Source organism: Vigna radiata, unplaced genomic scaffold, assembly GCF_000741045.1.
Source record: "Vigna radiata var. radiata cultivar VC1973A unplaced genomic scaffold, Vradiata_ver6 scaffold_444, whole genome shotgun sequence".
Lineage (NCBI taxonomy): Eukaryota > Viridiplantae > Streptophyta > Magnoliopsida > Fabales > Fabaceae > Vigna > Vigna radiata.
Genome location: NW_014543599.1, coordinates 27,014 through 42,529, shown reverse-complemented (window position 1 = coordinate 42,529; position 15,516 = coordinate 27,014). Strand labels below are relative to the sequence as shown.

The window sequence follows — 15,516 nt, the reverse complement described above, 5'->3', positions numbered from 1 at the left end:
CCCCTCTCTTATGCAAGACTTAAACCCTATAATGCAACTAAAACAGAGTTAAAAATAAGAAAATAATCAACTGGGTTGCCTCTTAGGTAGTGCTTGTTTAACGTCACGAGCCTGACCCAACCTTTTCTAGCACTCATCAGTAAGTGCTTCCCAACACCCCTCAGTAGGTGTACTTACCTATATCCTTCAATAGATACATAATTACTTGGCATCCCTCAGTAGATGCTACCCAAAAATTGTTCAAAAATCCAAAAATTACATGTCCAAATAATAAAATTATGAAAATAATGTTTTACAACAACTGGGATATCTCCCAACAAACTCATGTCTTCTTGCCTACGTTGGTTTCTTCATCCCACCAACTAATCAGTTGCCTCCTATCCACCTCCTTGACTATTCTGGAGTATGGTCTTTCAATATCCACTACTCCTTTCTCTTTAAGTTCTTTCACTAACCACTCTTTCTCCTTGTATTTTGATAACAGTTGAAAAACTGTTATTTTCATACTTAATTTTGATATTAAACCACACCTTTTATGGCTTAGAATTAGCTTGAAATCATGCATTTTTATTAAGTTAGAGAATAAGAGAGTCAAAGTTGATTTTCTTGGTTTTATGCTTGGTTTCCCTTGATTTTTGTAGGTTTTTGAAATGAATTGAAAGAAAGGTTGAAGATCAAATGGTTGCAGTGTAGAAAAGTCAATCAGAATGCAGAAAAGTCAACAGTCAACCAAAAAAGTCAACCAATCAACCAGTCAAGCAGAAAAGTTAACCAGTCAACCAGAAAAGTTGACCAAACCGTTAAGTGACAGTTTTTGGCGCTTAGCGGTCAGTTTTTGGCGGTGAGCGGCAGTTTTGGGTGCTGAGCAGTCCTTCGATTAGAGGGAAACCGTTGAGCGGTTTACTTAGGTGCCTGAGTGGTTATTTGTTGTGATTTGGCTAGATTTTGTTATCTTTTTGGCCTATATATAGCCTCACTACAAATCAAAACTCATTCTTTTGGCAGAGAGAAACGTCCAGAGCTATTCCACACACCTTGAAGGAGGTTCCTTGGATGCTTAGGCTCCAATATACCAAGTTCAGGGTTATTTCTTCTATTCTTTCATCATATTTCATCTAGTTTCGCCATGATTATGGTCAACTAAACCCTAGGTTGTTGGGGAACAATGTAATCTTTTGAAACTCTCATATATCCAAATTCTTATTTATTTTATATGCTTGCATATGCTTGCTTGATTTATTAATTGTTGGGTTCTTCACCTTTGCTTAATGCTTTTATCGTTTAACTCATTTGGTAAATGTTGTTTGTCTTTATCGATACGGGGACGTACAATAATGTCATGAACTGGTGTTGAATTCCTTGATTATGTTAATACCACCTAGGGATAGGGGTAGGACGATCAATTGTATTTCGCTTCCGTTTATCATGCATTATTAATTGCTAGGGGAGGCTAGGGATAGTAAGCCGGTAATTAGTAATAGGCTTTTTTCACCAAGGGATTAGGTTAAGGGTAGACCAAGAAAGTTTGCATGACAATATGATAAATAAGCTAATTAAATAAGAAGAGTAGATATATGATGGTGGATAAGATGAAATTGTAAACCCCAACAACTCCATTCATCCATAATTTCTTAAAGCCAATTGAATCATTGCATTTGCATGTTTACTTTTGTTCTTTGCATACACACTTCAACTTAATTCTTTTCTCAAGTCTTACGCGATTTGTTTACATTAAAAGTAAGGCCTAAGAGTCCTTTGGGAAACGGTACTTGGACTTACCCATTTATATTTCTTGATAACGATCTGGTACACTTGCCAGGGGCTTAACATATTTTACCTTTGAACCAGGTCGGAGTGTTGCTTCTTTTGAGTCAAGGTGGATTCCTTTGTCAATATATTCCTCCTTAGGTACCTGCAAAATATTATAATCATCATTAGTACCTGTATATCTTCCAGTTGCAGTATCTCCCCTTGAAGCTTTATACTTCGCTCTCTTTCTTGTCCGTGTTATCTTCTCCTCAGAGTCTGTATAAATTAAGACATTTTCTTGATCTTTTAACATAATCCTCCCGTCATAGATACTCATAACTAATTTAGCAGTTTTCATGAAAGGCCTTCCCAAAATCAATGGAATCCTTTCATTCGTGTCCATATCCATGACCATAAAATCAACCGAGAACTCAAGATGCTCAACCCGAACAATCACATCCTCCACCATACTAAGCGGCATCTTAGTAGATCCATCCGATACCATCACAGAAATATTAGATGGTTTCAATATTAACCCTCCAAATTTTTTCAGATAACACAAAGGCATCGTATTAATACTAGACCAAGAGTCTAGCATAGCTCTTCCTACATCCACATTTCCTATAACGCATGGAAGAGTAAGAGTTCTTGGATCCTTCATCTTAGCCGAATGTTTTCTCTTCTTAGGCCGTGTATAAGCTTCCTGTTCTTCAATATCCTCTTCATCAAGATCTATCACCTCTCCAAGATAATACCTAATTCTCTTGGTACACAAGAATATGGCGGAGTAATTTAACTGAAGGCATGACAATCACCTGATTAAAAATCTCTCTAAATTGCTCACGGTGATTTTCTCTTCTCTCATTTTTTGTCTCCTCTTCTTCTTCTTCTTCTCCCTCACTGCTTTCTAGCTCAATAATTTCTTTTTCATCTTCCTCCCCCTTACTATTCTCAATTTCAATGATTTCTTTTTATGCTCTTCTCTCGCTCATGCTCACCACTACTTTGCATTCCTCTTTAGGGTTAACATCAGTATTAGCCCTAAATAGGTCCTTCTCTGTGGTTTCCACCCTCTTTGACAGTTGACCAATCTGCATCTCCAGAGTTCTGAAATTGGCTTGGTGACTCGCATAGTGAGAATCATACACCTTCATAAATTTATTAAATTTATCATTAAGGTCTCTAACATTCTCTGTCAAATTAGCCACTTGCTACCATAATGGTGGTTGTTGTGTTTTGTTGTTGAAAAGACCTCCTATTTGCCCAGATGGGTTATTTTGACTTTGTCCAATACTAGGATGGTTCTTCCAACCTTGGCTAAAGTTGCCTTGGTTGAAGTTTCCCTGCCTATATTGGAATTGATTACCCATATAGTTTGCCTCTTCTTGCATCTCTTCAGACGCAACACATTGACCATTAATATGGTCACCACCACAGAAATCAAAAAGTTGTTGACCTTGAGACACATTCCTAATCTCCTTTGGAAGTTGAGCGAGAATCTTTGTCAAATTATCAAGTTTCTGAGTGAGAAGGTGATTCGGAGCTAGTAATGCATCATCAACAGGAAAATGTAGAACTACCCTATTTTGAGATGTTGCACCCCTTTCACTATGAGTCTCTTGCTCATTCACAACCATCAAATCATAAACATCGTCCTCAGTCTTTTTCTTTATGTCGCCTCCAGCTGAAGCGTCTAACATCATCTTACACTGTGTACTAAGGCCTCCAAGGAATGCAAGAACCAAATTTGTTTTATCAAACCCATGAACAGGAGTTTTTCTCAGCAAGCCTTTAAACCTATCCCCCCTGTCCAAGAGTTTCCTCCCTGTCTGAAGGAAGAAATCTCCAGCTTTCCTTGACTAATTTTCGACTACGNAAAATACTTATTCAAAAATTTGGACNCCACNGTCTCCCATGTTGTGAANGTTCCTTCAGGAAAGGAATGTAACCATAACTTAGCGTTGCCTCCAAGTGAAAGAGGGAACAAATTGAGTTTGGTCCTGTCGTCTGAAACTCCAGTCATCTTTACTGTATTACAAATCTCATTGAATGTTGTCAAATGATCATATGGATTCTGATTTGACAGCCCATGAATTTGGTTGCTCTACACTAGATGGACTAACGCAGGATTCATCACCATNTTANTTGTGTTANCCCTTGGCATGGAAACATTGTTGAAGTGCAANGGGNCAACAACATTTGATGCATCTGCAAGTGTGCGTCTAGGAGGAGCTTGCTCTGCCATCTCTTCTTCTGTCCTTTGTGAAGATGCCTCCGGTGAGGGTTGTAATAGCCTTTCAGGAGAAGGGAATAGTTCTCTAGATGGACGTCTAACTTTCTTCCCCCTCCTATCACTCAATCCTTCCAGAAGAGGTTGACTTTTCTTACTTCTGGTTTGAACTGCTTCCTGCATACACAAGAAACAAAAACCCTAAAAGAACTTTTTATATAAAGAAAAATAAAACTAATAAAACAAAAACAAAATATATACAGAGTCAAATTTAATCAATTTACACTACTTGAAAAGTTAAACCACGAGTCCCCGGCAACGGTGCCAAAAACTTGTTAAGCCCCTGGCAAGTGCACCAGATCGTATCAAGTAATAATAGCCAGTAAGTCCAAGATCATTTCCCAAGGGACTCTTAGGCCTTATCTTTCATGTAAATTGATTGCATAAGACTTGAAGGAAGAATAATTTTGTAGTGTTAATGCAAAACTAAATATAAACATGCAAATGCAAATTTGAATCAATTGGCAAATAAGAGATATGAATAAATGGAGTTGTTGGGGTTTAATATTTCATCCTTATCCACCCTCTTATATCTACTATTCTTATTAAATTTGCTTTATTATCAATGTCATGCAACTTTCTAGATTACTCTAAACCCGATTCTTCGGCGAAGAGAGCCTATTTCCAATTACTAGTTTACCATTCCTAGTCTCCCTTGTAATTACCAAGCATTAAGTACTGAAGCTTAAAGCAATTGACCGTCCTACTCCTATTCCTAGGCAGTATTTCATAATCAAGAGAATTCTTATCAGTTCTAGACTTCCATGTACGTTCCCTTATCGACAAAATCCAATATCATAACACCGAATGAGTTAAACGATGTAAGCATTAACATCATAAAAGAAAACCCAAATAATTAATAATAAAAGCATGTGAATATAATAAGAAATTGATACAAGAAAGTTTGAAAAGGACTACATTGTTCCCCAACAACAAAGGGATTAGTTCACCATGGACATGGTGAAACTAGATGGAATTAATGGAAAAGATGAAAGAGTAAACCCTAGAATTGATAAATTGGAGCCTAAGCATCTAAGAAACCGCCTCCAAGGAGTGTAGAAGGTGCTCTGAAGTCTTCCTCTGCCAAAATATTACCCTAAGGGTCGCATTGGGTCTATTTATAACGCAAAAAAGTAACAGAATTTCGGCCCAGGCCCATCATTTAGGCGCTCAGCGCTCGTTTGACCGCTCAACTATAACCCCTATAATCGTAGGACGCTCAACAGGGAACCTGACGCCCAGCGTTGGATCTCCAGAATCACAAGACGCTCAGCGTCACTGCTCAAGCGAGAAATAATGGCTTCCTCCTCGAAGCTGGCGCTCAACACTGGAATTGACGCTGAGCAGTGGACCTTACTCTTCTCTTGTTTCTTTTCTCATCCTTTCTTGAGTCTAAGTCTTCCCTTCTTCACTTCCATCCTTCAATTCTCATCAAATCTTGTCAAAACAATGTAAAAACAAGCATAATATCTCTAAAAAGTACTTTTCACTCTCTTCTGACTAAACTAAGTGTTTTGCATGATTCGAAGCTCATTCTAAGCTATAAAGGGTGTGTTTTGATATCAAATTTAAGTATAAAAATAACGGTTTTTAGACCGTTATCACGCTGCACTTAGAATTTTCATTCCTTGTGATTCAAGAAACTTTGTAAAGGTTCATACTTTGTGAAAAAGATTTGTAAAAGACTCTGATTCTGAAACCTTACNAATTCACNCCCCCTCTNGGTGTTGAAACGAAGCCNACCTGTTTTCCAACAGTTATGATCATATTGCCNTGGCCTACCAAGTAATACATGTCCAACATCTATTGGAACAACATCACATAAAACATTTTCTTCATAGTTGCCAATGGATATTGGTATGGTTACTTGGGTGTTGACTACTATTTCTTCATCCTCTTTTATCCACTGAAGCTTGTAAGGCTTGGGATGAGGAATAATAGGTTAGGCCAACTTGTTCACCACTCTAGAACTACAACAATTGCAAGAAGAACCACTATCCACAATTAATGAACAAGGGTTTTCAAAAAATTTGCATCTTGTGCGGAGTAGGATCTCCCTTTAGGATTGTTCTAGTTCTTTGGTTTGACTTCCAAGACATTGTCTAACCAATAATAACTCACCTTCACAAGGTAAGGCTTCTTCCTCAGATATGGAAGTATCCGATTGACTTGAAGAATCCTCATTTTCACTATGATAGTTTAAGAGATAAGTAGACCTTTTGTGAGGACAATCAAAAGAATAATGTCCTTGTTTTCCACATTTAAAACATCTCGTCTCTCTACCCCTTGTGTCTCTTGAAATTCTTTGTGAGAGGTATTTCTTTCTCGGTCTCTCTCTTTTTCTTTACCTCTCACTTTCTCTTTCTCTTTTTCTTTTTCTTGAGGCTTTTCATACCTCTAAGGACTACCCTCCCTCTTAATATCTTTCCTATACATGGAGGTGGTAAGGGAAGTCCTTCTAGTGGAAGTTTTTCTTCTATTATGCTCTTCCACTCTCACAGGTAGCTGGATAAAGTCATTGAGATATAAGTAAGGTAAAAGCTCTACCTTGTCTCTGATCTCATATTTAAGGCCGCTTTCGAATCTAGCTATGGTGAATCTTTCTTCCTCTTTGATTCCAGTTCTTAAGATGAGTAATGCTAATTTCTGTCGATATTCCTCGACACTCATGTTTCTCTGTTGGAGTCGATGAAGCTTGTCCATGATCTCCCGCGCATAGTATGCTGGGACATGTCTGCGATGCAAGGCTGCCTTTAACTCATTCTAGTATTGTATGGTGTAGTCACCATGCATCCTTTGTTCTCTGATTACTGATGTCCCCCAGTATAGAGTTGCACCTTGAAAGGTCAATGTTGCTATTGTTACTCTCCTCCTATCATCAATGTGGTAACACTCAAAAATTTGTTCCACCTTCATCTCCCCCTCAAAGTATTCATCTACATTATCTCGGCCATAGAAGGGGGAAGGTCAAATTTAGATTTCACCTGATGTTCTCTATGATTGTAGTTTCTCCTAGGTGGATGTTGATAATAGTCATAATGATGACCACTATTGTGATCACTATGATGTGAAGGATCACTACGATCATGATTTTCCCTATGGAAGGTCTCAACATGATTTGGACCTCTGTGATTGAGAGTCATGTTAGTAACCATTTTTCAACTTAACTCAGCTCGAGTTTGAGTGAGCTCAACCTCGGTCCTATTAAGTTGAGCTTGTGTTCTATGAAGATCCTCACTCAGTTGTACATTCTCTTAATCATTACGAATACTGCCTTGAACACTGGAATGACTCATACCTATGAAGTAAAGAGAAAAGGTTTTTACAAGGGTTTGAAAGGCTTGCACAAGTATAGAGTCAAAAACTTTTCACAAAAAATTTTTAGATTTTCGGTGAATGATTTCCAAAATGATTCTAGAGGTAAAAGAAACCAAATAGCTCCCAGGAAGGAGAGGTGAGTCACAATGGACAAGCTTAAGAACCTTGTCTTTCCTAAACAGAGTTTCTTCGATCGTTTCTTACCCTAGTTTCTACGTAGAAATCTTTCAAAAGCTTTTGAATGCAAAAATTAAATGCACATAGAAACCAAACGAAGGTTTATTTATATGAAACACGCTCCTACATATCACGGAGACGTAAAACATAAAAGTCAAGCAAGCAAAGGAAAGCAAAGTAATGCAAATGGAAAGGAGAATGAAAGACGACCCTAACTGAAAGTTCAAGTGACACTTGGAGCCCCTTGACACACTTTCACACTAAAATGTGGAAACTATACTATTATAATGTTCAATGGTGCACTTGGAATTGCTTGCAAAAGCATTTTCCCAAGTCACTTGAAGTTGGAAATGTAAAAATTAAGTAAACTACAAAGGTTCCATGATACAATGATTCAAAAATATATGAAAATGTGTTTACAAAAGAATCAATCAATTTAAAACTGCTATTTCAGATTTGTGCAGCTCCAAAATGATGTGAAAAATGTGTTGTATTTAGTGTAGAAGTGTTGCTTAACCAACAAAGAAGTAGGGCTCGAAGCTGTCCGCTTGTTGCCTATTTAACAAGTCTTCCACTCCTTAAGATGCTACCCTTTTGGAGCAAGACATCTGGACATGAGAAGCTTCACCAAAACATCACAGCAGGCAAACAAATCAGTAAAGAGTGAGCATCAAAACACCATACTGCACTAGAATTTAGTCACCCAAAACAGATTGCAAAGCACATTTGGAAGCCAAAAATGTTGAATTCAAATGACTTAAAGGCTGGAATAAAAGAAGGAACACAAAACGAACCTAGGAAATGATCTAGAAACAATTAAACAATAAAGAAATACCCAAAACAGAGATGAATTATGACTGCAGTGAAAGTGTTTGATGAAAAGGTGAAACTGTTTGATAAAAGTCTCCAATGAAGTGCATAATTTTGGTATTTTCAGATTTGATATGCAAAACTGGATTGCTTGGTTTTCTTTTGCTTTTTATGGATGTGTTATACTTTTTTGTTCATATAATTCGATTTGGAAACATGTAACCAACTCTTGCCAACCCATAATTGAAAATTAAAGAATGCACAAAACCAAACAACACTAAAATGGGCAAACTGCACCAGAAAATGGCACTTAAGATGGTGCTTTCAAACTGAAAATTGCGTGGCAATGTTTGGAAAGGTTAATTGATGGAGCAAACAAGTTTATATCGTCAATTTCAACATGTTTAGACACTAAAACAGCAAAGAAACATATTGCACCCAAAAATGAATGGTCCACTTCCAAATTTAAGCAAAGTTGATGGTTTAAATAGTGATTTAGCACATTGGTTGGAAAATGACCAAATGAACAGTGCACACAAGTTTTAAATGGTAAAATAAACTTGTCCAAATGTTCACACTGCACAGAAACACATAGATGCTTTAAATCACCAGTAGTTGTGAATTATGTAGTAAAAAGTGGCCAATCAAGAAAAGTTTAAGAAAGGTCCTAAGCCACTAGATCTAGATGAGAAATATGAGCTAGCAGATGTGAAGTGACCTAAAACACAGCAAGAAAATGAAGCACGACGCAAACACTTGATTGAAAACTGTGACAATTTTGGAAACTAGAATTTAATCAACTCAACCATTAATTTTGCATTTTTGTGATTATGAGAAGGTGTTATCACTTGAGACACGTTCAATATCATTAAACAAACTTGTTTAAAGCTTTAGGACCAATAAATGTGCACTAAAACAAAATGTGGATAATGCACCAGAATTGAAAGCGATGTGCAGATTTTGTAAAACTGATGCAATGTTTTGGATGCTTTAACTTATATCATCCAAGCTAGACATTGTGTCATTGCCTTTAGTGGATTGATATATTGCTACACTTGCATCAACACACATAATTTTACATAGACTAAAACATAAATTAACTTCTGGAACACAATTACACACTGTAACAAAGGTAAAACTGCAAAAAGAATTTGCACATGACCATGACACAACTTCAAATGATGAATTAAGATGAATTGAACTCAAACAATGGAAATGCACCGATTAAAATTAAGAACAAACACTAAGGAACATTCAATGAAGACAAACATCCACAACAAACACGAAATCAAACCACAGACGTAAGAAAAAAAATCAAGCAGTGGCAGAATTGGAACAACACATGACAAAAATAAGAAATGGAACAACACATGACAGTGTTTGATGTACGATTTTGTGGATTTTAGATGTGTGTAAGGTGTATCTCAAGCTCAGACAGCCTCCAAAGGGGAAGGAAGCTAGAGGAGGATGTGCTAAAGAGGCACAAACATTGAACTCGAAGCAAAGAGTGGCTGGAAAAATCTTAGCAACATTTCTCTATATCATTCAAGTTGAATTTACAATAGAACGAGCCTCCCTTTTATAGATGAAGAGAGGAGTCTAAAATGTGCATGGCAAGCTACTAAAAGTACAAAAGAAGCGTGTTGAAGAAGCTACAAAGCTTGGGAAGCTTGGGTTGCAAGTTTTAGATGCACGCTCAGCAGCACGTGCATGAAGAAGAAGACTGATTCGTTGCCGCTGAGCAGCAATAAGAAGTACCGCTGAGCACTGGCTGGCAGGCACCTAAAATGCACTCTTCTTTGCCTCCTTTGCTCACCTTTGCTTTGCAACCTTCCTAGGATGCATAGGCATGGTTTCCAACCTTTATTGGTGACCTACAAAATAATACAAATGTATGTAGTAAAGAAGAATCTATCTAAGACTCACTACTACAGAATTGAACATAGATAGCGCTCAATAGATAGCGCTTTTTTAAAAAAGCGCTATCTATTAATGTGCAGAACAATAGATAGCGCTCTTTTAAAAGAGCGCTATCTATAACTATGACAATAGATAGCGCTTGGTCAAAAACGCGCTATCTATAACCGTTTAATATTATGATTTTTAATTAATAATTTAAAATATACGAATAGATAGCGCTTATTTTAAAAAGCGCTATCTATGAAAACCAAAAATTTTAAAATTTTTTCCGTCCTGCTACCACTATTCCCGCAAATTTCAGTTAACTTCAACAGTGCGTCGAGCTTCTCCTCTGTTTCATTTGCACGTTAGGGCTCTTCTCGTAGAGCTTCTCCTCTGTTTCATTTGCACGTGAGGGCTCTTCTCATCCTATTTATCAAGCGTTCCTTCTCCTACGTTCATCAATTCGTTAGTCTCATTCCCTCCGTTTCATTTTAGGGCTCCTTCGACGGTACGTTACGTTGCTTTGGACTCCCGTTTTTGGCGCTTTGGACTACAACATTAAGGTTTGACAGCTTCGACGGTGCATTTCCTTCCCATTTTTATCCTATGTTGAGCAATTTTTTTTTTTCTTTTCTACAAATGACTATGGGTTATTTTGTGTTCTCTGTATTTGATTTTTCTATTGGTAATAATGCTAACATAGAAGGAACGAAAAGAAAAATTGGATGATAAATTTGGACTTCCCTTTCAACTGTTGGAGTGACTCCATAGCCTTCGAAGTGCAACTAAAATTTTCGTTCCTGAGCATATCAGTTAATGGCATTGCTGTTGTGTCATATCAGTTAATGTCAGTTAATAGCCTCCTATTATAGTTTCTAAGACCTAAAAAACCTTTAGTTGTTTAATAGTTTGAGGCAAAGGCCAATCTTTGACAGCCTGAATCTTTTCAGGATCAGTAGAGATTCTGATTTCCTCTTTACAGGAAATTACCAATATAATCCACTTTATTCATTTCAAAGTAGCATTTAGTTCTTGGCAAACAGATTATTTCCCCTCATGACTGACAACACCTTGCTCAAATGTTGTATATGTTTAAATTCACTAGTGCTATAAATCAGAATATCATCAAAGAAAACTTACAAAAAATTTTCCAAGAAATTTCCTGAAAACAACATTCATCAAACTTTGAAAAGTTGCAACATTTAGAAGTCCAAACGATGTGACCAAGTATTCATAATGGCCACTGTGTCTTGAATGCAGTTTTGTGTATATCTGCCGGATCCATCCTCACTTGATGGAAATCTTCTACCAAAAGAATTGGAAACCTGGCTTTAACTCTACATTTGTTAAGCTACGTATAATCAATACAATCTCCAAGAGCCATCCTTTTTCTCAATTAACACATAAGGACTAGCATAACAATTGCAGTTGTTCTGTATAAACAGGAATCCAACATCTCCCGAACAACTATCAATAATGTCCTTTTGATTCCCTGCATATTTGTTAGGTCTTTTATTTAATGTGTCAGCCCCTTGCAACGGTAAAGTCTTTCATCACTCTTGTGGGCTGAAACATCCTTACCATCATCTGAATATCATGTTTAAGCCCTCCTAGGAAACAACTATTCTTCAGAACAGTCCAATTAATTAATTATGGCACCAAATTCTTTATGATAGGACGTACAGAACGGTCCTCCATCAGTTCTACCATTGGATCTTCCCCAATTTTACCAAATCTATCCATTAAGAATTCGCATATGCAATCTAAGATGGCCAATGATTATGATAAATAGATTTAACAAAAGCCTGATGCCCCTGTAAAGTTTTACAACTTTAAAAGGCACAACTGCCAGAATATTGGTTTTGTTTAGGTTCATGTAGTGACCATGGANCCATTATTACATCAATAAACATTGTTCACTTTCTTTGTGTAAGTGAGAATATGCAAGCTCTTCATCTGATCTGGAACTTCCTAATTTAAGTAATGTATGTATCAACTGAAACTCTTTGAAGTCAATGTGATGCAAGTATCATATACATAGTGAAATGATAAAAAAATATAAGAACTCTGCATTATGGTTTGTAACTCAGCTTATTCTTCTTAATACATCCTGCAAACTCTATTTTTCAAAGTACATGCAGTTTGNCTTCAGGTTTTCCTTTTATTATCACATCTTTACGGAATTCTTACTTTGGTGTTTATTTTTAGGGCAAAAGGACAGTAGAATTAAAATGACAGAAATGAGTGATTTTTGTAAATTTAGGGACTAAAGCGGATATTTTGTAAAATTAAGGACTATCGTGATGAATGCTTGTAANTTTTAAGTGATTGGAATGGGGGTTTGGTTTGCTAATTTTGTTTTTGAGATTAATTTTAAGCAATTTCAGTGTAAAGATTTTTATATTGTTAATCAGTTAGAAATCACAAGTATGACTTTTGAAGTAGTTGTTACAATAATCTGTGATCTTACTGTACGTGATTGGACACACATGACAATGTAAAAACAAGTTAGATTGCTGATGTATTAAAGATTATATACAAGTGTATGATTATCGGTGTTGATTTAAAGTTATATCCCCCTTAATCTGTTGGTGTCGATTTTAGATTTGCAGCTCTGCCACTGGAGCAAGTGTCTGATTTTTGGTAGTTTCTTATGTTCATTTTCTTTGCAGTTTGTGGAAGCTGTTCTGGAGATAAAAGCTACCTCACAGGTACATTTTTTCTGTAAATATGCATGTGATCCGAGTAAAGTATCACATTCACTTTGTATATGTATGGACTGTGTAGTTTTCTTCGAGGTAGTTTGAATTCTACACAGTGTAAAACACATGCACCTAGTATTTTAAATGGGTTTCCCTTACAGGTAGTAAAGTGACTTAGAAAATTGACTTTTACTTCCTTTCTTGTTGTAGTATCCAAAAGAACCACCTTCTATTGAGCTTGTGGATTGCAAGGGTCTGGATGAACAGAGACAGAAACATCTATTAAATTACATACAAAGTAAAGCCTGTGAGATCTCCCCTTGTTTAATGCTTGTAGCTCTTTGTGAGGTAACAATTGCATCATTGATCTAGCTGCACATTTTAAAACAAGAATAGTGATGGTTTTGCTCCATACATATATGTCCCTTGTTTGTTAAGCATTTAGTTAGTAAAATCTATAGCATCTACTTCGATCGAATTTTTGCTTTGGTCCTGGTTGAGATGAAAAGATTTAATAAAAATAAGGTCCCTTTCCCCTAAACTATTTTTATCTGGTGATATTTATCAGTAGATGAGTTTTATATACACTCTGGTGATAATGAGGCTAATAGCAAATGTGGAAAGTTCTGAAAAACAGTGTGAAGATCCGTGTTAGTTTAAAATAAAGTGATAGGAGATACCTTGGCCAGTGTTTTTGGGTTCTTGGCCAAGAATTCAAACTTATGGGCAGATTGAGACTTGATGATAAGACCAAATCAGTTGTACAGAATAACTAAGCACAGGAAAGGGAGTTAGGCTGGTGTATGAGAAGCTTCAGGTAGCAAACCTAGCCATACTGTTACAGTAGAAATTGGGTACAAGCTTGCCTTGAATTACATATTCTATTGTCAAACAAGGGTCTCCATATTCTGCAACTGCTTTGGGGGCTTGCAGGTTTTCCTTTTATTATCACATCTTTACTGTTATGTTTATTTATTTTTTGAGATCTTTGGTATTCAACAGCTACGTTCAATGTTGAGTAATTGGATTTAAGTAAATTTATTTCAGTAAAATTCTTATGATGTAGTGAGAGATGTTGGAATCTTCTGCTGAAATCTGGGTTTGTTATAATTTTTCTATAGTGGATTTGAATTGTGGTGGCCCTTAAACTTAAATTTGATTTGGGCCTTAAGGCTTTGTAATTCTGTTTGGCTAACTGGTTTGTTGGAAAGATGATATTTGTTTGGTTAAGTGGTTTGTTGGCAAATCAATAGCTTTTTAGAAGAACGAGATAAAATTTTCAAGTAGTTGGATTTGAAATTTTCAAGTACTTGGATTCATGCTTATAGTTGTCTGTTTACGAATTGCATAGTCTTTTACATTGCGACTGCAATTGCCACTGAAACTGTGGTTTTTTACCATTGTTTAAAACCATGAGAAATTGTTTGATCCTGTTTTCACCTACTGGGCTTATTTTCTGCAGTTTTGCTATTTTTATTCACCTTATTGAGTTTGGGATTTGTTCCAATTTCTGGTTAACTGTGAGATCTCTATCAAATTTCTATTTGTGTTTGGTTCAAATGGATTTTGGCTTGTTTCATGAAGCTCTTGGTTCTCCTTGTTTTGTAAAAGTGTTTTGGTCCTCTAAAGCCCAGATCTACTGATATGAGTCAATCTTCAAACGCTTACCTAATTGAGTTTGGATCGTTATTTGTTACATGCTTTTATATTTTTGGTTAAAATCTTTATACTGATTAACCATATATAGTTCCTTTCTCTGCTTTTCAGAAAACTGTGACAAACCCTTCAATTTTGTAACACTTGCTTATGAGGGTTATATTGCTGCCAAACATATTAATAGACCATAAACAAATGTAACACTTGCCATATAATTCAACCACATTAATCCAGCAGATAAATTTACTAATTCCAAGTAAATTTACTAATTCCAGCAGACTAGTCACGTTAATTATTAAGTCTTAGATTTTGTACCAAACTCTCTATTACCTAGGGAGTTCTCTGAAGTATAAATAACTTCTCGTAAGGCCCACCAACATCGATAAACCATTGCCTCTAGTTNAGTTAAATGATCTAAAGCTCCAAGGAAGCTTAACTAACAATTATCTCGCTTATACTCTCCCTCCTTATATGCAGAACTAAAAATCTGCCTACTAGTTTAGAAACCTGATCAGTAACTCTATTTATCCTCAACAACAATCTTTTAGAAATCTTAACCCATCTTTGAGTGTTTNGTTGTTGATGCATGCCTAGTTTTATTCGAAAAATTTGTATGTGGTACAATTTCGTTATTTATAANTCCTTCCCATTTTTATCCTATGTTGAGCAGTTTTTTTTTTCTTTTCCACAAATGACTATAGGTTTTTTTGTGTTCTCTGTATTTGATTTTTCTATTGGTAACAATGCTAACATAGGAGGAAGGAAAAGAAAAATTGGATCATAAATTTGGACATCCTATATTTGATATTGTTACGTGGAATATAAAATCTATATGCATGAATTCTGTAATTATAATTATATAAGCGATACATTATATTTAATTATATTTTTGTAAATCTATGTAGTTCTTTT

At 36.1% G+C, this 15,516-nt stretch overlaps 1 long non-coding RNA gene across 3 annotated transcripts; it reads left to right on the top strand.

Moving 5' to 3' along the window:
- Window positions 1–10,530: 10,530 nt before the first annotated feature.
- Window positions 10,531–15,419, top strand: LOC106754567. Of its 3 annotated transcripts, none has more exons than XR_002666946.1 (4): window positions 10,531–10,654; window positions 10,742–10,826; window positions 12,919–12,957; window positions 13,159–15,419. It is a non-coding gene; the product is annotated as an uncharacterized LOC106754567 (long non-coding RNA). The 3 variants fall into 3 exon arrangements; XR_002666945.1 differs by having other exon boundaries at window positions 10,533–10,654; window positions 10,742–10,809; XR_002666944.1 differs by having other exon boundaries at window positions 10,591–10,809; window positions 13,159–15,418.
- The last annotated feature ends 97 nt before the right edge of the window (window positions 15,420–15,516 follow it).